The sequence below is a fragment of the Mytilus edulis genome, chromosome 11, assembly GCF_963676685.1.
Source record: "Mytilus edulis chromosome 11, xbMytEdul2.2, whole genome shotgun sequence".
In the NCBI taxonomy this organism is placed as follows: Eukaryota; Metazoa; Mollusca; class Bivalvia; order Mytilida; family Mytilidae; genus Mytilus; species Mytilus edulis.
The window spans coordinates 21,110,727-21,137,565 of record NC_092354.1 but is presented as its reverse complement, the minus strand read 5'-3'; the positions used below and the strand labels follow the sequence as shown (position 1 = coordinate 21,137,565).

Below are 26,839 nucleotides of genomic sequence, written 5' to 3'. Positions count from 1 at the left end.
TGATCTGATATAATCAAATAGATTTTCAATGTAAATAAAAAACTTACAACTAACAGCAGACACGACGGATATTTACTGATTACTGAACAAATGGCATATAGCAAACACAATTGACATCTAATGATTACTCAAACTTGACATATTGTATAAACGAAGAATGGGGGTCTGGACTTAATATGAATTGGGATTGAGGAATCTATATAAAAGAAAAATCACAACCGTGATAAATAAATGAAGTTGTCAAATCTGTTTGATAGAACCATAGACACGTGATCTGTATTTTGAGCTGCTTGATTTTGAGAGTAAATGGAAAAGTAACATATAACATATTCTAGACCCTGCTAATATCTAATGAATATTTGACCAAAAGAACTATAGGCAAGCATTACAGGAACTATTTAGAACAATACCTAAAAACCCTATGTTATGAGACTGTTCTCACAAGCCTCATTTTACAGCCTCACTTGCCATATTATTACCGGAAACTACATCATAGCAATGACTGTACCATGTCGGGAATAAGACAGTTTTTATCCATTCGTTTGATGTGTTTGAGATTTTGAGTTGACCGTTTGATCACGGACTAAAATCAAAATTTTAGGAGTTGATTTTTAAACATTTTTTTTTAATCTTGTATAGCCATTTTCATTGAATTAAGTTAAAGAACATATATTTTAGTTGAAGAACCCTTGAAGTCCTAAAAAAAATCCCTATTTCCTACAACCATCAATTTGTTTTTGTTTTACCATTTACCAAGTATTTCATATCTAAATTTGTGGCTAAATCTAATGTCAATTTGGGAGGTTAATGATTGTACAGTTATTATAATGGCGAATCCTACAGATTTGTACTTTAGACTTTCCTGTTGCATTAATTAGATAACATTTTCTGTCAATTATATAATTAAAACCTCCTTCATATTTTTTCTTAGATCATTGTAGCTACATTCTGACATTTCTGTCCACAGCACAAGAGATTAATGTTATCTAAACAAATGACAATACATTAATCGAAGAATACAATGTTTTCCTTAAAATCAATATAATAACAAAACGTATAACAAAAAGACACCACTCAAATGTAAATGCAAAAAGGGAAGGCAATAATAACATTCGGCAATCCTCGGTAGAATCCGCTACTCTCCTTCTATCTAGATGAGGGTACGGAATCGGCCGAGTTGAGACGAATGGCAATAATAACTGACAAAATCAAACACTATCAACCAACGGAACCAGTAATTACTAACTGTCATATTCCTACCAAGGTAGAGTATATAGTTATCATAGGTACCAGGATTATAATTAAGTACGCCAGACGCGCTTTTCGTCTACATAAGACTCATCAGTGACGCTCATATCAAAATATTTATAAATCCAAACAAGTACAAAGTTGAAGAGCATTGAGGATCCAAAATTCAAAAAAAGTTGTGCCAAATACGGCTAAGGTAATCTATGCCTGGGATAAGAATGTCCTTAGTTTTTCGAAAAATTCAAAGTTTTGCAAACGGGAAATTTATAAAAATGACCACATTATTGATATTCATGCCAACACCGAAGTATTGACTACTGGGCTGGTGATACCCTCGGGGACGAAACGTCCACCAGCAGTGGCATCGACCCAGTGGTGTAAATTGTTATCAAAGGTACCAGGATTATAATTTAGTACGCCAGACGCGCGTTTCGTCTAGCATTTTACAAAAAGATGGTGGGTGGGCAAATCTAAATTAGTTTATAGCTATATCTCCCACTTGTATTACACTTGGTTTCGTTCCGTTATATTAACACAATTGGGTGGTAAATCAATACAGAAAAGATTGAGTAAAACCATTTGAGATTGATATCTCATAGTGTGTCTTTCTATGTTGTGATGTTACACTATTATTTCAAGTTAGAGTGAAGGTTGGCGCCTGTTCAACCGTTTACATGATTGTTTACCGAAACATGGCACAGTTTTACTTGTTGAAGGTCATTAAAACAACTTGATTAAATGTAAATTATTCATTACAAACTACATATCATAAAATAAGTTTGGGAAGGAATATAGCCATTAGTTGCTATGACAACAACTTAAGATAATTGGTTTGTATTGTGCACTTTAGAAAGTCTTTTTCGACGAATTAATATCGGATAATAAAGAATCAGACAACTCTTTTTAAATATCATCTGACTATCTAATGGTCTGGAGGGGATTTTACAGAATATGAAATGAAATATGGGTAAAACAGGTAATATGTAATAAAGAAAGAAGGAGAGTAAAATAAACTTGAGAAAATAATGATTACAAAATATAAGAGATAGAGAATAATGGACAAAGAGATTAGGAAACACCACTGAAATTATTGAAAATCTAAAAATAAAGAACTTCCACTCACACCCTAAACCATCGGGAATCAAATATGTTCATCGGTAGTTTTTTCTCCTTTTGTATTCTATGTAAAATCAATTCAGACCAAAAGATTGGCGATAGCTACAAGAATTGGAGAAAGAATAATTTGTCTTTTATATTTTCCCTAGAACAGACGTACTTGTAAAGTACAAATTCACTTATAATTTGTCTACTGAATAGACATAACATAAGTTTTATTTGTGACGCATTTTCGCCATCGCTGCTCTATTATCATCTCGGGATTTATGTTACATGGTGATGAGAGGGGATAGGACCTTTATCGGGACTCCGGGATCATACATTGTTTAGCTCGGGATTTCGGGATTGACCCTTTCGGGATCCGGGAATTCTTTTTACGAATTCGGGATGTCGGGATTTAAATTTATTTAAATTCGGGACCTCGTGATTTCGTATTTTAAAGCCCGGGATTTCGGAATCAGGACAGTCGCCCCCCCCCCCCCCCCCCCCCCCCCAAAAAAAAAACCCTTTACCCCCAGTGATGTTTTGTTCATCTGGTTGATCCGATTAAAGTAATATCGCTTCTTTTCTTTACATGAAAGGTCATCAAACAATCACCGTTTGTCTTTATTCAAGACTATTTTTTATTTTGGTGGTACATTTTTCTCTATATTCGTCTATGATTTGTTTGTCCATTATTCTTTCTTTTGTTCTTTTGATAATTTTCACAGATCCTCTTAGAGTTATGAATCTTATAAACAAAAATGTTTTAAAAATAAGAGGGTACTTACGGGTATTTAAAAAGCGAGGCGTTGAACAGTGAACTTATTGCAGAGAACTATTTTAATAAACAATGATAGTTGTCATTTAAATACATTAGTTTAAACAAGAATGGAGACTATTTTGTACGCTAAAAAAGGGAAAAAAAGTTTTTGATAACAATCTTAATTCACAGTTACTAAAAAGGTGCTACAAGGAACTCGCGTTTAAACAAAAATACGATCGTATACAAGAATCCCAAGCCAGCACAGAAAGATCTTGTATAAAAATTTGGATTGGAAAAACAACTGTGTCAGACATTTCAGAGAGCAGGAGTGAATATTAGATTACCAAGGACAACGCAACAACTACAAGAACACGGCATGATACGGAGACCTAAAAGACTTATCGTTTCAAAGTTTCAAAACATTTCACTAAGTCGGTAATTTATTCAGGAAAAGGCTTTAAAATTGGCAGAAACGCTGAATTTAACTGATTTTTAGGCATCAAAAAGGTCAACATAAGTGATTAGTTTTTTAAAGTTTGCGATGAAAGTAATGATTTCAATAAAAGTGTTATAGATGATATAAAAATAACTGATAACTATCTTCGGGGATTACACACCTGAACATGTTTTTAACGCAGACAAAACAGGTTTATTCTTTATGGCATTACCGGACAAAACAATTGGCCAAAAAAGGAAAATTACCTCAGGAAAGAATAAAACTGATGCTAGCATGCAGTAGCATGAGAAAATTACAACCATTATTGATTGCATTGGAAAGACAAACAAACACAGATGTTTTACAACAGTACGTTAACAATTTGCTTGTCATTTAGCAAACCAGTAAAAAAGCAAGAATGACTGAGTACATATTTACTGAATGGGTACATCAGATAAATAAAAAAAATGAAATCAAGAAAGAGAAAACTATAATTATTTCTTGACTATGCAGTATCGCACTCTGATTCAGCAACACTAAGTATCGTGACAGTTTAAGGTGGTACCTAACACTACAGGGAGATATCTCTGTAAAATCAGCTTATCGTTTTAATTACGTTGTGTTGTTAAGGGAATATTAAGCTTCTCAATGATCAAAATAAGTGTTTGACAAACTGCTATATAACCAGTGTAATTTTTCTGATAAAACGGTTGGTTCAAATTTTTTTGAAATTTTCATATCTCTGTAAAAGGGTCATAATAAATACTTTGTCAAATTTTTAAGAAAATTAAACGAACCAAATAAATAAAATCAGTGTGCTTGATGCTGTTTTATATTTGATTGATAAATCGAACATCGATACAAGAGAACCAACAATCACATCATGTTTCCGTAATGCTGGATTCCCCGTTGTAAACCCAGATGAAAATATAGACGCTGACAATATATAAGACCCCAATGATGACGTTCCACAGTGTTCCGATCACGATGATAGTGCGTTTGATGAAATGTTCGCTATTGAGAGAGCTATGCCAACGAAGAAAACGTTCGAGAACTTGGACAAAATTATTTTTATTTAAGTAAGAACGTAAGTACTGTGACGCGAAAGAAACAAGTGAACGTATCAAACGATGTTAACGAGCAAAAAATGGATGCTATCGGGCCAATTTTTCATACGAAGACGTGGTAAAAAGCATTATGATACATTTTGCTAATTTGAAAGATGACTGAATTTTAAAATTTCGTATGCCAATAAAACAAAACACTAACGTAGAAAGCATAATGGTTAAGAAGCAGGAAACACTCGACATTTCGATGTTACAAAAATTGTATACAAATTATAACGTTAGTTTGATAAAATACATTTTTTTCAGCAATTATGTTATTTCATGTAGTGCATGTGTATATAGTTTTTGATTTGTAAAGAAACCTGTATGCAGAAATTTGACGTGCATGCCTTCACTTCCGGTATATCAAAATACCAGAATGGTACTAAGAAAATGAACCGTCGTGGACTATGGGACGGTTCATTTTCTTAGTACCATAGCCGACCGGTATATACAGGTTTTACTGTATTTTGATATTGTTGAATTTCCGGTAATTTCATACTCATATAAAAAAAAGTAACAACACAAAAATACTGAACTCCGAGGAAAATTCAAAAAGGAATGTCCAAAATCAAAAGCCAAAATCAAAAGTCCAAACACATCAAACGAATGGATAACAACTGTCATATTCCTGACTTGGTACAGGCATTTTCTTATGTAGACGTTCAATTTAAATTTTTTATCTTCATTTGATCTTCTATAATATCAGTGGTAAAAATTGATATGATACTTAGCAATCAGCTTAAGGTGGTACCCAACACTTTCACTAAAACTAATTTGGCTCGTTTAATATTCATAAAATTTTGTCAAAGTAAATTAACGAAAATATAAAAATTTCAAAAATTTTGAACCAACCGTTTTGTAAGAAAAATTACACTGGTTATATAGCAGTTTGACAAACACCAATTTTGATCATTGAGAAGCTTATTATTCCTTTTATAACACAACGTAATTAAAACGTTTAGCTGACTTTACAGAGTTATCTCCCTGTAGTGTTAGGTACCACCTTAATATAGTTAAATTTCACCAATGATATATCATTCATGTGTTCATGTTTTTTAAATATACTAAATTTACATAAAAGTTGAGATGGAAACTTGAAAAGTCTAGTCAATATCACTACGTTTACTAAGTTTTACTATGAACTGCTTCCCTATATAGAATTACAAAACTCAACTTATTATTCCTGCTTTAGTTTAGCTTTCAGAAAATTTACTTCTCTTTAATTGTATGTCATCTAATACAATGTACTATTAGTCTCTTATTGTTCAATATCGCAATAAAGTCCATAAAACAAGCAATCATTATTTATTTTAAGAAAAACTGTATTCCCCGTGACTGCTTAAAAAGATCAGTTCATGTAGTTAATATTTAATTAAATATGAGGTCATCTCAACTTCTGATGTTTTACTGTATGACTTTACTGTTGTGTACAGTAGGATCTCTAATTGAGAATAAATCAAATGAATATATGTTATTCAAAAGCGCCGTTAAATAGACTTTGACTGAAACCTTTGAAATCTTTTTTTTTTATTTTGACATATAACCATTAGTATAAACATGATAAAGGTAAAGGATCCAATTTTGTTGACTAGGAAACTACAAAATAATAAAAATAAACTCATCATAGATACCAGGACTAAATTTAGTATATACGCCAGACGCGCGTTTCGTCTACAAAAGACTCATCAGTGACGTTCGAATCAGAAAAAGTAAAAAATTCCAAATAAAGTACGAAGTTGAAGAGCATTGAGGACTAAAATTCCTAAAAGTTTTGATAAAAGCCACGTTATATTATGGAAATATGTTAAGATTTAAACAATCAAAATTCATCATCAGAAAAACATACAGTCTAACAGAAAACGCAAACACAAATTGTCTTTTTATCAAACAAACAAACTAATCAGAGTTCAAAATTATTTTTTACTAGTAAGCAGCATTTTTTTCTTTTTAAAAAAATGAGTGAAGCAATTCAACTCTGTAAAAATACCATAACTATATTAGGCATGTTGTTATTTGAAAGCTTTTGGTGTAGGAATATTTTTTGTCAAATCAATATTAGCATTAATGAAATTTCTTGTCAGTTTAAATAGTTCATTAAATCATGTCAGAGTTCAGGGAAACGACGCTGATTAAATTGGAAATGTATCGAAAATAAGTTTGACTTAAGCTATTGACAATCTGTATTGATAACACGGAATACAGACTGATCTGAGAAATCGAAATGTGAAGACTTGACAACCGTAATACAAAATTGAACAGCTTTGTCTCTAGGTTCCTATTATGAATATTTGTTGCGCCTGTTATTTTATGTACATAGATAATCAAAATGAATTGCTCATATTACTGTAGGTATGTTCAATATGTTGTGATTGTAATTCTTGGCGCCAAATAATTCCGTTTTATTAAAGGGGACATATAGTTTATAAACGTGCACTGACATGCATTTGCATATAAACTAGAAGAAGGTGTATGCCTGTAAATGTAGTTATGGCATGTCAGTTAACTGCTAGTAGTCTGTTGTTAATTATGCATTATTGTCATTTTGTTTATTTTCTTTGGTTACATCTTCTGACATCAGACTTGGACTTCACTCAATTTTAATGTGCGTGTTGTTTTGCGTTTACTTTTCTACATTGGCTAGAGGTATAGAGGGTAGGTTGAGATCTCATAAACCCCGTCGCATTTTTGAGCCTGTTAAAAGTCAGGAGCCTCTCGCATTTGTTAGTCTTGTATTATTTTTACTTATAGTTTCTTGTGTACAATTTGGAGTTTAGTATGCCGTTAATTATCACTGAACTAGTAAATGTATATATGTGTTTAGGTGCCAGCTGAAGGTCGCCTCCGGGTGTGGGAATTTCTCGCTGAATTGAAGACCTGTTGGTGACCTTCTGCTGTTGTCTGTTCTATGGTCGGGTTGTTGTCTCTTTGACACATTCCCCATTTCCATTCTCAATTTTATTATAATGATGCAAGATCCTGTACGGTTTTAACTATATTTCTTTGAATATGGGATATACTTTTTCCTTGATTATCAAAACAATTCCTTCATTAACGTTGGAAAAAAAAAATGATTGAATGATTGATTGTAAACTGCCTCGTCAACACGGAACATTTCATTGTCAGGATACTATCTATACAAACAACAAAACATTATAATTGAGATACACTAAGTACAAATTTCTTTTCAGGATAACATCTACATGAATTACAAGCCGTTGTTAACATAGCTGCTCTAGGTACACATTTTATTCAGGATAGCATCTCTACAAACAACAAACTTATCAATAACCGAGCTGTACTAAGTACAAATTTCCTGTGAGGATATCATCTACATAAACGACAAACCATTAATAACCGAGCTGCACTATTTACAAATTGAGCGTCCATGTCACACAATTGACATCAAATATTATATCTATTCCTCGAAGGATATAACTGTCATTTTATCACAGAAGTATTCGGTTGAAACTGATTAATTTGCTATTTTATTACGTCGGCATATAACATGTATAAAATGTGTATCGACATAATATGCAATATAATATGAAAGCTGGATAAACACATTTATAATTTACTTCGCTTTTAATAGATTGCTTTTGATGTGGTCCTTTGTGAATAATTTCATTATTAATTTCTAATCAATACGATGTTAAAAAAATGATAAACTCAACTGTCCGTTGTTATGAAAGGTTTGAGCGCTTTTATACATATGTAATACCGTCACATAGTGTATGTGCACGAACCATGTAAGCAGCTTATAATTCAGAAGTTGTGGATGGACGCCACCTGCCATATTTAACAATCTATCCAATAAGCCTCGAAAACAACTCGCAACTTTAGGGTTTTAGACTCATAATGTTTGCAATCCTATTCAATAAGTGTTGAAAACAACTAATGGGTTTAAGACTCATAATGTATGCAATCCTAGTCATTAAGTGTCGAAAACATCACTAGTGGGTTTAAAAGTATAATAACAAAAATACTCAACTCCGAGGAATATTTAAAACGGAAAGTCCCTAATTAATTGGCAAAATCAAACGATAAAACACATCAAACGAATAAACAACAACATTCATAATCCTGACTTGGCACAGGCTTTTTCAACTGTAGAAAATGATGGATTGAACCTGGTTTTATAGCGGTAAACCTCTAACTTGTATGACAGTCTCATCAAATTCCAGTATATTGACAACGATGCGTGAACAAAATGTCACCAATAGCGGAACATCAACACGAACCCCAACCACAAACTGGCGGTGATTACAGATGCTCTTGATGGATAAGCAAATTCCGTTCCACATGTGGCACCTGTCGTGTTACAAAGCCGGTAAATAGCCTAATTTGGTAGGTCATGTTCGTAAAATGGAAGGCTTATAATGTTTGCAATTCTAGTCAACTGCTCAGGCTGACAACATTTCGATGTGAATGGTTCTTTTGTAATTCATTTGATTAGTTAATATGCCTGAATAAGATGAGAGTCAAGTAATGCTCCTTACATTTTTATTTAAAATATTCAAAATTACATATTTGATTTGTAAATCGTTTAAAAATGAATGTATAAAAATAAAATACTTAATAGACATATGACAGACAGTTTGTTTGTTACAGGTGCCATACTTTTAAGTTGGACAGGACCAAATAGACATTTTTTGTACACAAATCCACGTGCATATAGACAGACGTGAGCTGGGTCACAACATTCTGTTTCGTCGCGACAGTCATTCCAGTAATCTGAACAGCATTTATTTTTAGGTCCACAAATAAAATTGCGTTCACAGTGGTAATTGTATAAACATGGACCAAGGATGGAACTTTTCTCACAACGAGGCTCGGTTCCAGGATGTCTCAATGAACAACCGTTACTGCAACATTCTTGGTTTGAAAAGCAACCTTCATTACTCCACTTACATCCAGTTGCTGAAATTAAAATCCACAACAATCATTAATTAACCATGTTAACTAAATACGACAATTGAAAAGGATTATTTAGATCTGAACGTCACTGACGAGTCATGTGTAGACGAAACGCACATCTGGCTTTTTAAGTCATACGCCTGGTACCTTTGATAACCAGTAATGTCAGGTTAAAATTCAGTCACCAAACATATGAATAGCAGTATGAACTACCTTTACCTAGCAGAGCAAAAAGATAAATAACAAAAATATCAATTCTGAGGAAAAGTCAATAAAGTTCCAAATCAAATGGTAAAACCCAATGGTGAAATAAATTGATAACGACGCGTATTCCTATTTTTGGAAGGCATTTTTTGATGTAGAAATGATGAAATAAACCTGGTTTTATCATTTTGTTTATACCAAGCTAAACCTCTCAGTTATGACAGTTGCATGAAATTGCACTAAATTGACAAAAGAGTGTGAAGAAAAGAAACGAAACTAGTAGCAAAAACTTATCTTGCCCACTCAGAGTAACTGGGGTTCACATTCGGCTATCAACGGTGTTTGCTTTGTTTCAAATTTTAGTGTTCTGTGTAGTTTTATTTCTTAACAGCCGTTTGTCTTTCCTTTTTTTGTTTCAGTATTTTTTCTGTTTGTGTTCAACGAAACCCCTGTTGTTTTTTTTCTCGTTATTTCACCTAAAAACATAAACGCAAGGAGTAAATATTTTTTAAAGATAACATTTTTTTGTATTTGCTTACTTAAAAGCAAAAACTGACAAAAAAAAAGCATACATACTCAGACCATAGAACAAGATATCATACCTGATAAAACATCAACAAAACATAATATGCCTAGCACCATCCAAATATAATCCTCAGTCACCATAGTCAAACATAATGGTCACGTGACTCTGAAAGAAAGGTAACATAAAATAAGATAAGTATGCATATACTTATACATGTATATTACTCAGGTAACCTAGTCAATCAAATGCCAGTATGGCTCTATAGCTTAGATAACATAGATGACTATATTTTAAATTGGTCGGTTACCATATTTTTGTTATTTATATTATACATATGGGGCATATATCTCCCAATTAAAACGATATTACCGTGCTTGCATTTCCTATCATGATTTTCTTGATAAAGAGTTGCTGCTCACAAAGAAGCTATTAAACCAAGAGTTTCAAATGGTGAAATCGAAATCATTCTTTAGTAAACTTTACGGACGCCATCACGAGTTCGTTAACTGTTATGGAATAACCGTTCCACAAATGATATCGTATATGTTCCATGCGTCGTAACTCCAATTCCCTTCCATTTTATGAATGTTACGTAACGAATTAGACAATTACCGGATTTGTTATAACATGGGCAACACGACGGGTGTCACATGTGGAGCAGGATCTTCTTACCCTTCCGGAGCACCTGCGATCACCCCTTTTTGGTGGGGTTCGTGTTGCGTATTCTTTAGTTTTCTATGTTGTGCCATGTGTACTATTTTTTGTTTGTCTTTTTCATTTTTAGCCATGGCGTTGTCAGTTAATTTTCGATTTATGAGTTTGACTGTCTATCCCTCTGGTATCTTTCGTCCCTCTTTTACCAAAATCAGATATAATGATCATGCGACTTTGTAAGAAACAATAATATAGAACAATGAAACTTTCAATAAGAAAGAACAACAACACCTTACTCTATAAATAAATCAAAACTTATATGATGTTAACCACCGTGTTAAAATCTCAAACATAGTAGTCGAACATATTGACCACGTTATCCTGTTCTGTTACAATAGTCGAACATAATAACAACGTTAATTTACGAAAAGATACACAACAAACCGTAACCGTTTTAATTAGTTATTAAAGGTACCAGGATTATAATTTAATACGTCAGACGCGCGTTTCGTGTTCATAAGACTCATCAGTGACGCTCAGATCAAAAGAGTTATAAAGCCAAACAAATGCAAAGTTGAAGAGCATTGAGAACCCTAGATTCCATAAAGTTGTGCAAAATACGGCTAAGGTATTCTATTCCTTGAATTAGAAAATCCTTAGTTTTGCGTAAAATTCAAAGTTTTGTATCAGGAAATTAATAGCAATGACCATATAATTGATATTCATGTCAACACCGAAGTACTCACTACTGGGCGTGTGTTACCCTCGGGGACGAAACGTCCACCAGCAGTGGTATTGACCCAGTGGTGTAAATAGTTAGCAAAGGTACATTCAGTATCATTAAAGGTGCATTCAGTATCCGATATAATTACGTTGACACGACGCAAGAAATGTTGATCAGGTCTTAAATACCAATACTGTTATTGTATTCCTTATTTTTTGTATTTTATAACTTCTTCTGTCCGTTTCAAATCTGATGTTGACCAATATCATCCCTCAATCGCATAATTGTACAACGAATCAGAACCGATACTTACCAAGTTATAATTTCAATATGACGTGAATATCACATTCAACCAAAAGCTTCGTGACATGCGTAATATGACTATAACGATACATAATTATGTATACCTCTGAATCACGACAATGAAACACAATTAGGACATGAATGTTATAGCAATAACATCTTATATATATTAACACAGTTTTATATAGAGTAAAAACATTGCTTAAACCCTACTGATTAACAACACAATAATTGCTAGTTTTTTTGCCTTGTAGTACTCATTTTCTGAATCATATCCAGCTTCCTAATTGTGAACTTTCCATTTCTATTTAGAAACATCCACGTAGTGCTTCCATATGATATACATATCTAGAAACTAATACGACATTCACGGGCTTGTATTTCCTATGATAATAACCTTCCTAGAGGATTGCTGTTCCCTAAAAAGCTATTAAACCAAGACTTCCAAATGGTCGCGTTGTCAGTTTATTTATGACTAATGCGTTTTAATTTCTCTGTGGTATTTTTCTTCGTTTTTTATCATTTGACAATTAGTTTTCATCGATTTACTCATTTTGTACTTTGTAGACCAGTACTATTAACGTATCTTCATTTTATTTTTTCGCTAACATTAAAATATAATTCTACGTTTCAAAATGAGTCTTCTCATTTGATAGACAGCCAGAGATGTTTTAAAACGGTTTTCTCCAATTAAAGTAAAGAGAAGCAATTCCTCTGTACTCAGTAATTCGAGTTAACTTACAAAGTCCTATATTGCCGGAAGAAATTGATTAGCGAAAGCAAACATTGTTTAAGGCTAACGAAGACTTAAATTAAAAAATAATCAAGGGAAATTTCTAATAATAGAACTTAATTAAAATCGACGATCTTAGGATAAAAATCAAATACAAATAATTAGACATCGAATTAAAATGGATGATCTTATAATATAATTATTAACAAATAATAAGACAGCGAAGAGAAGCATCAATTAATCATATTTAATAGCGTTGCTTTACGTTAAACTATTTAATATTAGTTTTTGGGTCAATATCCTATATTTGTCTAAAAGGGAGGAACACAAAAGAAGTGCTTACACAAAAAAGGTTCTGTGTAGTGATATTTGACATGTTTAAATTTTCAAAAAAATTCCGAGCTAAACCATTTGTTCTTATTTAGAGCGCTGATGACCACACAACAAAAATTTAAAAGGTAAAGAGTTATTAGAAAAAAAGTAAAATCACAAAAATACTGAACTCCGAGGAAATTTTCAAAAGTAAAGTCCTTAATCAAATGACAAAATCAAAAAGTCAAACACACCAAACAAGTGGACAACAACTGTCATGCACCGCATTATATTGACAACGATGGGTAAACATGTCAGAAATAAATTTTATAAAATTTCAAAACGAGGATCCTAAATGATGTATGCCTTTCTTGAGTGTCTTTACTACGATTTTATTTATCTATGTAAAATCAACCCATCAAGGATTGAAAGATTACAAGTACTGGCGTAGATGTTTGCAAAGAACTAAATTTATCAAAGAACTTATTGTGTGAAAAAAGAGGATTTTTACCTCGGAAAGACTCACCACATCAGACTTTCTGGTGTGTGGTAAATCATGATGAACGGACCTCACTTTGAACCCCAAAACTTTAACCACGAATTAGAAAATTCCTCAGCTTGCAAACGAGCTGTCATACAAATGCACTTTTTTTTTTTTATATCAGCATGGAAATTGATTTAAAGGCGTCTACCTACCCGACATGATTAGCGCATGTGCAATATGTGCCCTATTGATTGTTGCGAACCGTTGGAAATAATTTCATACATATTTGACATTTCAACTCTTTAACAATTTTTACAATAGGTTCAGGTAGAGGTGGGCACTGCAGTATGGTTTGAAGGGCGGGAAATTTAGACTTCCGCTTTCGAACAATCATATTTTTAATCGGGACATAAATTGTTGTGACTACCAATACATATATTCCGAACAGCCAACGGACAGGTGTTTATTACAAGTATTATCTATTAACAAATGTCCTACGTGATCAGGTGTTTTAGAATTAATGCAGCAATATAATGGATGTCGAACAGCAAGTATGTTGCTCCAATAAATGTTGTCAATTTAAAAATCTATAAACAACCGTCATGTCATGCTTTCCCATATTTGTTTCTCAGGAAAATTTATGTTTCATGAAAGGTATAAGAAATTTATATTCTAGCCATTCCGTTTGTTGAGATTTTTAATTTTTCCATTGGAGTTGTGTGTTTTAGTTAAAAAGATGACGATTTTTTTCTCAAATTTATCGCTGAAAAGCAACGGTAATAACATCGCATTACATCTTTTATCCTCACTTTAACGGTATTTTAAAGATTGCCATATACGTTGGAGATTTTGCTAGCCATGAAAACGGGTTCAACCAATCATGTTTTCTTTAAAATTACCTATATTAAATCAGGAATATGGCAGTTGTTATCTAATATATTGTTTATATGTATGTTACTACATTGCCGTTTGTTTCTATTCTTCGGTTATTGTCCTCTTACAGTTGATGTGTATCCTTCTTATTTAGTGTGTAACCCGACTCTGTTTGATTTATGACTTTAGAACAGCGATATACTACTGTTGCCTTCATTTACACCTTGTATGATCCTATTATCACATGATTATAACTAGATACTCTTCATCAAAATACCTGGTAAATTAAACTTTTCCGGAGTTTAATCATCATTTGTCAAAAGATCTCCAGATAATATTATAATGATTAAAATGTAATACTCAGTCGCTTGTATTTATGATAAAAGCAGCCATAAAGAGAATGCAGTTATTACAGGAAAATTCAATAACGGTGATATATACCTTCCGAAAGGAAATTAATAATAATCTATTGGAGGATAATTCTGTAATTGTTATTATCAGTAAAACAGCAATGTTTTATGGAATTTCAATGAGGGTCAAGATGGGTTTTTTATGTTGCAACTGATTATAATTTTTTCTATTCTTAACTTACTATTAACCAACTAATTTTCGTGAGCGATTTATTTTCTCGACCTTCGCGAGTAGAAAAATAACGCGAATTTATATAGAAGCGAATATAAATAACTTGGATCTTTTTGTATTTACCACATCAAATTAATAAGATAATCACGAATTTAAATCGGCGCAAAGTGGACTAGAAAGGACCAAATACGAAATAAAGTATCCGCGAAAATAAGTTTGTTTACTCATCTTGACCCTGATTCATTTATTACATCACTCTAATTATCTCCCCTTTTTGCCTCTTTCTCTCTTTTTTATACATGTTGTCCCTTTATTCTGAACCTTTTGTTCATCATTCTCTGATATTTAAAACGCACCCAGACCATTTTCATGGCGTGATTAAGTCTATTACAATAGTGTGATTGCGCGAGAAACCTATTATCAATATAGAAAATATATCAATATTTGTTTGGTATATCATATCCTACTATTATGTATACCTTAGTTCAAGGAGTTTGTTCTCTATTCATACGAAGTTTAGTCCAATTTTCTTTTTTCTGTGTATCTTAGTTACACTTGTCGTTGTCACTGTATAATTACCATAACGACGTTGTCAATGTATTGTTACCCAAAAATGGTTGTCGTCACTGCATGATTATCACCCCACCCCACCACACCACATCCACAGACCTTGTTTTCAAACATCCACAACGTTATTACTGTTAAATAATACCTCCCTTTTCGTTGTCACTGCATTGTTAAGTCCTACATTGTAGTTTCAGGTTTGTTTTTTAATAATTTAAGGAAGGGAATTTAATGTCTGGATTAACTTATTTATAACTATGGTGTTGTCAATTTGGTGCCGGATTTATCAAATGAAAATGTATGGATGTTTTGTAAAGACTGAATATTTTACCATAACATATACAACTATAACAAATTACAAATAAAGGCAATAGTAGTATACCGCTGTTCAAAACTCATAAATCCATGGACAAAAAACAAAATCGGGGTAACAAACTAAATCCAAGGGAAACGCATTAAATATAAGAGGAGAACAACGACATAACACTTAAATGTAACACACATAGACAAAATCCCACGAGAATAACAAATATAAGATATATATATAACATCAAAGACTGACATTGTAGATGTAGATGATAGCTTGATATTCTTCATTATAAAAATTCAACTTAAACTGAATATAGAATACTGCTTTGAAGACATCTCTAATGATGAACAATTTAAAGTGCTTATCTGCAAATATCCTAAAAAAAACGCAAAACATCTGAACAATGCATTTGATAAGAGACAACCGACATATAACACAATAATCATCTATCAGCGGACTACATTTTTGTTTTTGCAAGTTTAGGACGAGAACAAGTGAACAATAAATACAATAGGTAAGTCTTGTCATAATAGAGGCAATCCGGGATGATGGTCATGGAAATTTGGACAGCCACTGGAAATGAGGGTATATTGGATAGGGACAGAACTTTTGCCTTGCAAAGGCCACCTACAGACCCCTCAAAGAGTTGTTGCAAGGGTTCTTAACATGCAAAAATCGTTATGAATATTTGAGAAATCGGACTTGATATATATAAACACATTTTTATGTAGAGATTCAAACAGAACTTAAACAATTCTGTTCAATATCACATTTTCTGAGTCATATTCCCTAGCTTAGAATTTAAAGAGATGATTGCAGCTTCCTAATTGTGAACTGTCCATTTCTATGTAGATACATCCACGTTGTGTCTACATAGTGACTATACGGGATATATATACCGAAACTAGTACGACATTCACGGGCTTGCATTATCTATTATTATTACCCTGATAGAGGATTGCGTTCTACAAAAAAAATATTAACCCATGATTTCCAAATGGTGGGGTTGTAATTTTATTTTCGACTTATGCGTATTAATTTCTCTTTGGTATTTTTCGCCAGCCTCTATTTTATCATTTGACAATATCATAGTTTTCATCGATTTACTCTATGAAACTGTCGCGTCTATACCATGAATTCTGTATTTTTTTACCATACTATTAACGTGTCTACATTTTTTGCTCTCGACACAATTAAAAATAGAATTCTTAATTTCTAAATGTTTTTTCTCATTTGATATATTACCAGAGATGTTTCAAAACGGTTAACTCCAATTAATTCAAACAGATCCAATTCCTCTGTACTAAGTAATTCGAGTTAACTTACAACGTCCTGCTATTTCTATATAGCCGGAAGACATGGATCAGCGGAAGTAAATATTGTTTAAGGCTAACGAAGACTTAAATTGCAAACAATTAAGGGAAATTTCAAACAAAAGAACTTAATTAAAATCGACGATCTTAGGATACAATTAATTACAAATGACTGGACATCGAGTTAGAATGGATGATCTTAAGATGCAATCAATAACAAATAATAAGACAGCGTATAAAAACATCAATGTATCATAATTCATAGCATTGCATTAGATGAAACTATTGAATAATAGTAATTACATAACTTGATAACATATAGATTAAAATGTCATCTTTGAAATTCTTGCAAAATCCTTTTATTATTTCATCGGTTTTTTTCAAAGAAAAAGATATGAATGTCAATTCGTTTAAACAAATCTACTTATCTTATACTGTTATACAAAGCTTGTTGTTTTGAAACAGAGTAGCGCACATCGTTATTAAGTTTTAGCAATTGTTATAACCGTACAGTTTGGCACTAAATTGGCATATATTTAACATCCCCATTTTTGTTGAGGTGAGACTACCCATATATACATTCCGAAAAGTCAAACGGACGGGTTTGTATTACCAATCATATTATTTTTCTATCTAGTAACAATTAACATGATTATGGTGTTTTGTAGTAATTGCAGCAATATAATGGACGTTGCACTATAAACAACTGTCATGTGACAGGTCAAGCCATCTACGAATATTGGTTTACCCATAATTGTTTTTCATCAATAACTGCCTGTTTAAATTGGGTCTACGAAATTTGAATTTTATTCAGGTGTATGGACCTTCCTCTATTCTGAATGTCTTTGGATTAATGTATTAGTGTTTAACAGAAAAAGATTTTTCAAACCAATCGCTTGATAAACAATGATAATAGCATGTCATTATTTTTAACATTGTCATATGAGCGGCAAATTTAGCTAGCAAATACACCAGGTTCCGTTTTGGCAAGCCATAAAGCCGGGTTCGCCCTCAATAGTGTCTGTACCATGTCAGGAATATGTCAGTTGTCAAAAAGTTTTTTCTGTGTATGTTGCATTGGCGTTTGTTTTTATATGTACTTAAGCGTTTCAGTTGTTTTTCTCTTGTAATCTTGTAATAGATATAATGCCTTGTAAATGAGACTTGACCAGAGTTTTTGAAAAGATATATCCAGATAATGTTATAATGGCTAAATTGTAAGTTTGTTTTTTATGTATTTCAGCGTTTTTCTCTTGTAACAGATATGTCTCCCTCGGATTAAGTTTGTAACCCGGATATGATTTCTCTCAATCGATTTATAACTATTAAACAGCGGTATAGTTCTTTTGTCTTTATTACTACATTGAGTGATCCTATTATTACTAGATATTCTTTACCATTATGCCTTGTAAATTAAACTTTCCGGAGTTTAATCATCATTTTTCAAGATATCTTCAGATAATGTTATAATGATTAAAATGTAATACTCAGTCGGTTGTATCACTATGAAAAAGCAGCTATTAAGAGAATAGTGAAAGTCATGCATTTATTACAGGAAAATTCAATAATGGTGATATATACCTTCCGAAAGGAAATTACTAATAATTTGTTGGAGGATAATTCTGTAATTGTTATTATCAGTATAACAGCAATGTTTTATGAAGTTTTAATGAGGGTTTAGAGGGGTTTTTTTATTCTTAAACTTTATACTTTTTTCTTGTATTATTACATCCGCTCTGCTGTTACTGTATTATTACTCTAACGCCATTGTCAATGTATTATTATCCCAAAATGGTTGTCACTGTATCATTACCCCCGCTCCAATGTCACTGTATTCCAACCTCCACAACGTTGTTACTGTTATGTTACCAGCAAAACGCTGTGATTGTATTATTACCCCCTTTTTTCAGTTGTCACTGCATTATTCCAGCCGCGCCATTGTCACTGTATCATTTAGTCCTAGTTTCTGGAATCACTGACAAGTCTGAATTATATACTGTAAACCAACTTATTTTCGTGGATACTTTATTTCGCGTTTTACCCTTTCTAGACCACTTCGCGGGTATTTAATTTCGCGCTTTTCTGATTTACTTGATGAAGTTTAATAAGGAATAATAGAAAATTTACATATTCGCGACGATTTAAATTCGCGCTTTTTTTATACTTGCGAAAGTCGCGAAAATAAATCGCTCGCGAAAATAAGTTGGTTTACAGTATTACTTTTGTGTATACTACTGTTACCTTTATTTACACCATGGATCTTATTATCACATGATTATAGCTAGATATGCTTCAACATTATTAATATCAGTATAACAGGTATGTTTTTTGAAAATTTAACGGGGGTCTAGATGGTTTTGTTTTCTAAAATTGTAGTTAATTTTCTCTATTCTTTACTTAGGTTGACCCTGATTCTTTTAATTTCATCACTCCAATTATCTTTCCTTTTTTGTCTATTCTTCTCTTTCCTATATATGGTTATCCATTTATTATCTCCTCTTTTTTGCCTATTCTTTTCTTTTTCATATAATGTTTCTTTTCTTTTTCATATAATATTATCTTTTTTTCTATATATGGTTGTCCATTTATTCTGAATCTTTTGGTCCTTATTCTCTGATCTTTAAAACCGTCCAGACCAAATTCATGCCGTAATTATGTTCAAATCAATATTGTGATTACGCGACAAATAAATTACCAAGATAGTAAAGATATTATAAATATATTTTTGCTATGTCATGTCCTTCAACTATGTATGCTTTTGTTAAATGACATTTTTCTCTATTCATTTTAAATTTTGTCCAATTTTCTTTTTTCTTTGTATCTTAGTAACACTTATTCTATACTTAATATATACAATTCTATATTGTTGTCACTGTAGTATTACCCTTACACCGGTGGCAATGTATTCTAACCCAACAATGGTTGTTACAGACTGTATTAATACCCACCACAACGTAGTTTCTGTTAAACAATACACCCCTCCCCCCAATTTCGTTGTCACTGCATTAATCTAGCTGCGCCATTGTTAAGGTTATAATCCGAATCTGTTTGATTTATGACTTTAGAACAGCGGTATACTATTGCTGCCTTTAGTGTCACCTTGTATGATCCTATTATCACATGATAATAACTAGATATTCTTCATCATAATGCTTTGTAAATTAAAACTTTGCGGAGTTTAATCATCATTTTTCAAAAGATATCTCCAGATAATATTATAATGATCAAAATGTAATATTCAGTTGGTTGTATCACTATAATAAAAGCAGTCATTAATATAATAGTAGAAGTCATGCAGTTATTACAGGAAAATTCAATAATGGTGATATATACTTTACGAAAGGAAATTAAAAATAATCTATTGGAGGATAATTCTGTAATTGTTATTATCAGTATAACAGCAATGTTTTATGAAATTTCGATGAGGGTCTAGAGGGGTGTTTTTTTTTCTTTGTTCTAAAACTTTATAATATGTTCTTTTATTATTACATCCGCTCTGCTGTTGCTGTAGTATTAATCTAACACCGTGGTCAATGTATTATTTCCCCAAAATCGGTGTCACTGTACTATTACCCCCGCTCCAATGTCACTGTATTCAAACCTGCACAACGTTGTTACTGTTATATTACCAGCACACCGCTGTTATTGTATTATAACCCACCTTTTTTCTGGTGTCACTGCATTGTTTCAGCCGCGCAATTGGGGTCTAGATGGGTTTTGTATACATTTTTTTCGATTCTTTACTTAGTTTGACCCTCATTCATTTTATTACATCACCCCGATTATCTCCCTTTTTTCTTCTATTTTCTATATATAGTTATCCATTTATTCTAAATATAATGTTCATTATTCTCTGATCTTTAAAACCCGTCCAGACCATTTTTATGACGTGATGAAGTCTATTACAATATTGTGATTACGCGACAAATTTACTGCCAATATAGAAAAGAAATCAATAGTTTTTGGTTATATCATGTCCTTCTATTATAGATATAGGAAGTTGTGGTGTGAGTGTCAATGAGACAACTCTCCATCCAAATAACAATTTATAAAAGTAAGCCATTATAGGTCAATGTACGGCCCTGGCTCACACCAAACAACAAGCTATAAAGAGCCCCAAAATTACTAGTGTAAAATCATTCAAACGGGAAATCAACGGTCTACTATGCTTTAGTTGAATGACATTTTTCTCTATTCATTCTAAATTTTGTCCGATTTTCTTTTTTCTTTGTATCTAAGTAACACTTATTTTATACTCAATATATATAATTCTGTACTGTTGTCACTATATTATTACCCTTACACCGTTGTCAATGTATTATAACACAAAAATGGCTGTCACTGTATTATTACCCACCACTGTATTCAAACCTCCACAACGTTGTCACTGTAATATTACCCCCCCCCCCCTTTTTTTTCGTTGTCTCTGCATTATTCTAGCCGCGCCATTGTCACTGTTTAATTTAGTCCTAGTTTCAGTACAGTTTTTTAAATAATTTATAGAAAGGAATTAAATGTCTGGATTGACTGACAAGTCTAAATTATTTATTACTTTGTTGTTTTCAATTTGGTGTCGGATTTTTTTTAATGAAGATGTATGGATCGATGTTTTGTAAAGACTGAATATTTTACCATAACATATACAACTAGACCATGTTACAAATGAGTTACATTATAGATGAAAGTTTGGCTATTCTTTATTATAAGAATTCAATTTACACTGAATATAGAATACTCCCTTGAATATATCTCTAAAGATAAACAATTGCAAGTGCTTATCTGCAAAAATCCTAGAAAAATCGCAAAAGTTTAAACAAGGCATTTATAAGAGAAAAAACGTTTTCTATATGAACAATCGTACTTGTGTCCGCTGTTTTATGATTATTCTTTTAATATGTATAAATGATTAGAGCGACTAATAAGTCTAAAGAACCGGATTTTGATAAATGTTTGTACCCATAAATGAAAAAAACGTCACGTCATTGGTTGAATTTTCATTGTTAATTACATTTTTAACCAATCACGACGTTATGGTGTACACTTTTAAAAATATTACCCAGGGTGCATTAGATTCTGAAATAGCGAATTTGCATCGACCACTTATGAATTTTTATTTTTTTTTAATTAATAAGTTTTTACAATTATATCTTTCACAATTATATCTTTGATCAGTATTTAATTTTCTAGTTCTTAAATGTCTGACATTTAATTTGATTCGTTTGAACCCAATTATCTTATGTTCTTTATTGTTGACTAAATTTTCACTATCCTATATTTTTATTTAATTGACCTTTTTTGTCGATTCTGTAAACCCCATGCAGGTCCTCTTACGTTCTGTCTGCGGCCTCTTTTTCACAATTCTTTCAGTTGTTCACACTGAACCCCATTCAGGTCCTAAAATGTTTTATCATCGCCCTCTCTTTCACAATTCTATCAGTTGTTCACACTGAACCCCATTCAGGTCCTTAAATGTTTTATCATCGCCCTCTCTTTCACAATTCTATCAGTTGTTCACACTGAACCCCATTCAGATCCTCAAATGTTTTATCGTCGCCCTCTCTTTCACAATTCTATCAGTTGTTCACACGGAACCCCATTCAGGTCCTCAAATGTTTTATCGTCGCACTCTTTTTCACACTTCTATCGGTTGTTCACACGGAACCCCATTCAGGTCCTCAAATGTTTTATCGTCGCCCTCTCTTTCACAATTCTATCAGTTGTTTACACTGGATTCCTTGACAGTTTTATTGACAATATTGATTGGTGTGATTCACTGCCGCTTTCGTTGTAATTTTTGTTTATTTTATTAGCAGCGATTTTTCCAATACAAACACCAAATAATACATAAAAGCACAATCCTTCGAGTCACGCTATATGCAGTATATATCAATCATTCATGTCACATACATGAAAGCATGAGATCCGGCTCATAAAACATGTTGCAATAAAATGTTACATATGAACGGAAGGCGTGAGTTACGCTTTATGAAGTATTTTACAATAAAATGTCAAATACAGCAAAAGCATGAGTTCCGCCTCATAAAACATGTTGCAATAAATGTTACATACGAAGGAAGGCGTGAGTTACGCTTTATGGAGTATTTTACAATAAAATGTCAAATACAGCAAAAGCATGAGTTCCGCCTCATAAAACATGTTGCAATAAATGTTACATACGAAGAAAGGCGTCAGTTACACTTTATAAAGTATATTACAATAAAATGTTACAAACGAAAGAAGCAGTGAATAACGCTTTATAATACAATATTTTAATATAAATAGTATACATTGAAGCAGGAATCACGCTACAATAAGTTAATTGCAATAGCACACACACACACACGTGTGAATCACGCTAAATGAGTTAATGCGAGCCCACAGAAGCAGGACATTAGAGTAAAAAGAGACACAAATACAATATTAAGTAATTGCGGTAGAGCTCTTAACAACAGGTACAGGGTAGGTCCCGCTCTTAACATTATATTGTGGATATATTAGCTGGATTTTCTCTTTATGCTAACTGCTCAGATAAAAACACAGATACATAAACTTGGTAATTCAAGTAAGTCCTCTCTTGCTTACATAGCTCATTACGTTATCGGCGATGCAGACATTTGATAAATTAAGCCTTTTTCAACTGATTTTTTTATAGTTCGTTCTTTATGTTGTACTTTTAAACCACATTCCCAGGTTAAGGGGGGGAGGGTCCTACAACATTCTGTATGTATGTGCTTGTCCAAAGTTAGGAGCCTGTAATTCATTAGTTGCCGTTTGTTGCTGTAGTACATCTATTTTTCGTTATTTTTTCCTACATGAATTAGGCCCCTATTTTTTCTCGTTTGAATTATTTTATATATGTGATTTCGCAGCTTTTAAAGATGACTATGCAGTCAGGGCTTTGCTCATTTTAGAATGTTGTACGGTGATTTATAACTGTTGATTTCTGTGTCATTTAGTTTCTTTTCAAGTGTGGTCTCATTGGCAATTATGTCTTTTTTTATTGGAATTTATTTTGGTTTTCTAAGTTCTTAATTATTAAAAAGCTACTACTTAAGCACTCCAAATCTAAAAAAAAAACAACTGTTTTTGTTATCAAAACTACCTCAGATGTTCATAAAACATTAGTTCATCAATTTTATCTTTTTTCTTGTATATTGGTAAAATGACTTCAACGTTATCTTGTACTCAGTAGAAAACAGCCACTGTTCAAAATGTAATTAACAAAGATGTAAATAGGTGGTATTCATCATTTTTGGTAAAGCTAATATATATTTTCTTAAAAAAAAAAACAGACCATTTGAAAAACACCAAGTTTACCAGGGGAGGGGATAAGGAGACAACTTCAAAAAGTTGTAAAATAAATCAACATGGTAGCAGATAGAGAAAATAAACTACTCACACCACAAAGCAGCCTAGGATTGACAGACACAAACCAAGCAAAACAATTGACTGTAAGCTAATATTTATACCGAATTGTAGCAATAAGATATTGTAAAACATTTAATTTGGCCTTTTTAACTTTTTTGGATTCGAGCGTCACTGATGAGCCTTTTGTAGACGAAACGCGCGTCTTGCGTATATACTAAATTTAGTCCTGATATCTATGATGAGTTTATTTAAATTCAAATTAGATAATCAGAGAATAGAAGAACACTGGGTGTGAGCCTATATTTTCTTGAAGATTCAAATAAAAAGAATATTGTAAAATATTTGTGAGAATATGAAAATAAATGTAGAAAAATAATTGGAAAAAATCCTACGATAGATCAACATGATTTTACAGAATGGAGTATGATACATATACAAGTCATTCATACCACGAAGTAAAATAACAAAACTACGAAATTTCAAGAAAAATTCACAACGGAAAGTCCGAAATCAAGTGTAAAAATCAAAAGCTCAAACACGTCAAAGGAATGAACAACAACTCTCATACTCCTAACTACGATCAGACATTATATTATATAGAAAATGGTGGATTAAACCTGGTCTTTTAGCTAGCTTAACCTCTTATTTGTATGAAATGCGATGCATAAAAAAACAAGCAGACATGATTAGTAAACATTTAAAAAATAGGGGTACAGAGGTCAGTATTGTGTTATAATCTTAATCACTAAAAACATCAAACAAATTTGTGACAAAGAAACACAATAAAAACATGTGAACAAAGCACATCACCGAAATAAACTAGAATGTGTTTACAGTACACGGATGCCCCGAACACAACTAATTTTTCTGTGAGATTGAACGCAATTCTTGTTCCGAATACAAGTTTTTAACATACCGACGTTTGACTCCGGAGTGTATTTTTTTTACAGGTAACCTATTCTGTGGTAGGATATTCTGGTACAAGGTCAAGTAAAAACCACCAAAGGAAGTAAAGAGAAGCAAAACCGGTGCAAAGTTGAAAAACAATCTAAAGATTTACAATGATTATATCGTGTATAGAAAACATAAAACAGTTTATTTGTTCCCGTAATATCACAGATCCGATTATAATCTCAATTTCATTTATTTTAGCTGCTTTGTTTTACCAATTACTAAAACTACTTCCACAACAATAATCTGCAAAGCCATAAACATTATGAGCTATGTAGCAAGAGGGGACTCTAAGTTACCAAGTTTAATTATCTTTGTCTTTATCTTAGCAGTACGCATCAAAAGTTGTTGAAAAATTATATTATCCGAAGTACAAAGTTTACATTGTTTATATTCCTCCGTGATTTTTTTTTTATCTCGATTTATAAAGAATTGATTAAGAAACTTCTTGTTTTCAAACTTAAAATGGAAACAAACTCAGTCTTTGAAGTTGATTTCAATTCTCTAGTAACAATGCTATTGTATTTTTAATCAGCAAATTTCCTGTGAAATAATTAATGAATAAATTCACAGAAACAATAAACAGTTTTCGGATTTTTAGTAGTATTAAAGCTCCTATGATTTTTTATGATCGGAATATTGAGTTCCATTGTACTTTTAAAAGTATCAACTTATAATTGTATAATTATAAAAACTTACCTTTAAAGCTGAAGTTTAAATCATATTGACTGAAATCCCAAGTTTTTATGAATAAGAATACTATAATCACGGATAACTTCTATTCGGATGACTTTATTTAAGCGATCCGAACAGTTCGATATTCTGTAAAAAAAAATAAAACTAATAATTATCTATGGGAAGCGAGTTTCTGATATAAATTCTGCATGAAGGCTTCCAAACAAATGATGACGTATCGATTTTAATCAATTCTGTCCCGTTTTAGCTAAATGTGTATTGGAGATCAATATATAACTGCAGTCATTAGCTCTTCATTCGTAATACGTTCCGGAATTGAACGTTTCCTCTCCGATCTGATTTAGTATATTATTTCTATAAAACCCAGGATAAAGAATCAAAGTGAAAACGACAAATATGCATAGAAATGTTCCTACATTTATAAGATTTTAGACGCGTTACTAGCTGTCAGAATGTTGTGAGGATTTTATACTTTTGTGGGGGATTTAGATTGTTCAATAGCTGTCCATTGTTAAAAAGTATTTATTACATTTTTATTCGGGATGCCGACGGTTTGATTACTTCTGCTATTATCTTCCTTTAATTTGTACTTGACGAAAGCGAGTGCTCCTAACCCCAACTTTTCCATTAATGAGGTCCGTCATTGGGGTATCAAAGTAATCACATAACCACAA

The 26,839-nt window shown here is 32.3% G+C and overlaps 1 long non-coding RNA gene across 1 annotated transcript; it reads right to left on the bottom strand.

Moving 5' to 3' along the window:
- Positions 1-9,139: 9,139 nt before the first annotated feature.
- LOC139494780 (uncharacterized) lies at positions 9,140-26,388 on the bottom strand. The gene is made up of 3 exons (XR_011657146.1): positions 26,169-26,388; positions 10,375-10,463; positions 9,140-9,571 (listed from the first exon to the last, which is right to left on the bottom strand). It is a non-coding gene; the product is annotated as an uncharacterized lncRNA (long non-coding RNA).
- Between the last annotated feature and the right edge of the window lie 451 nt (positions 26,389-26,839).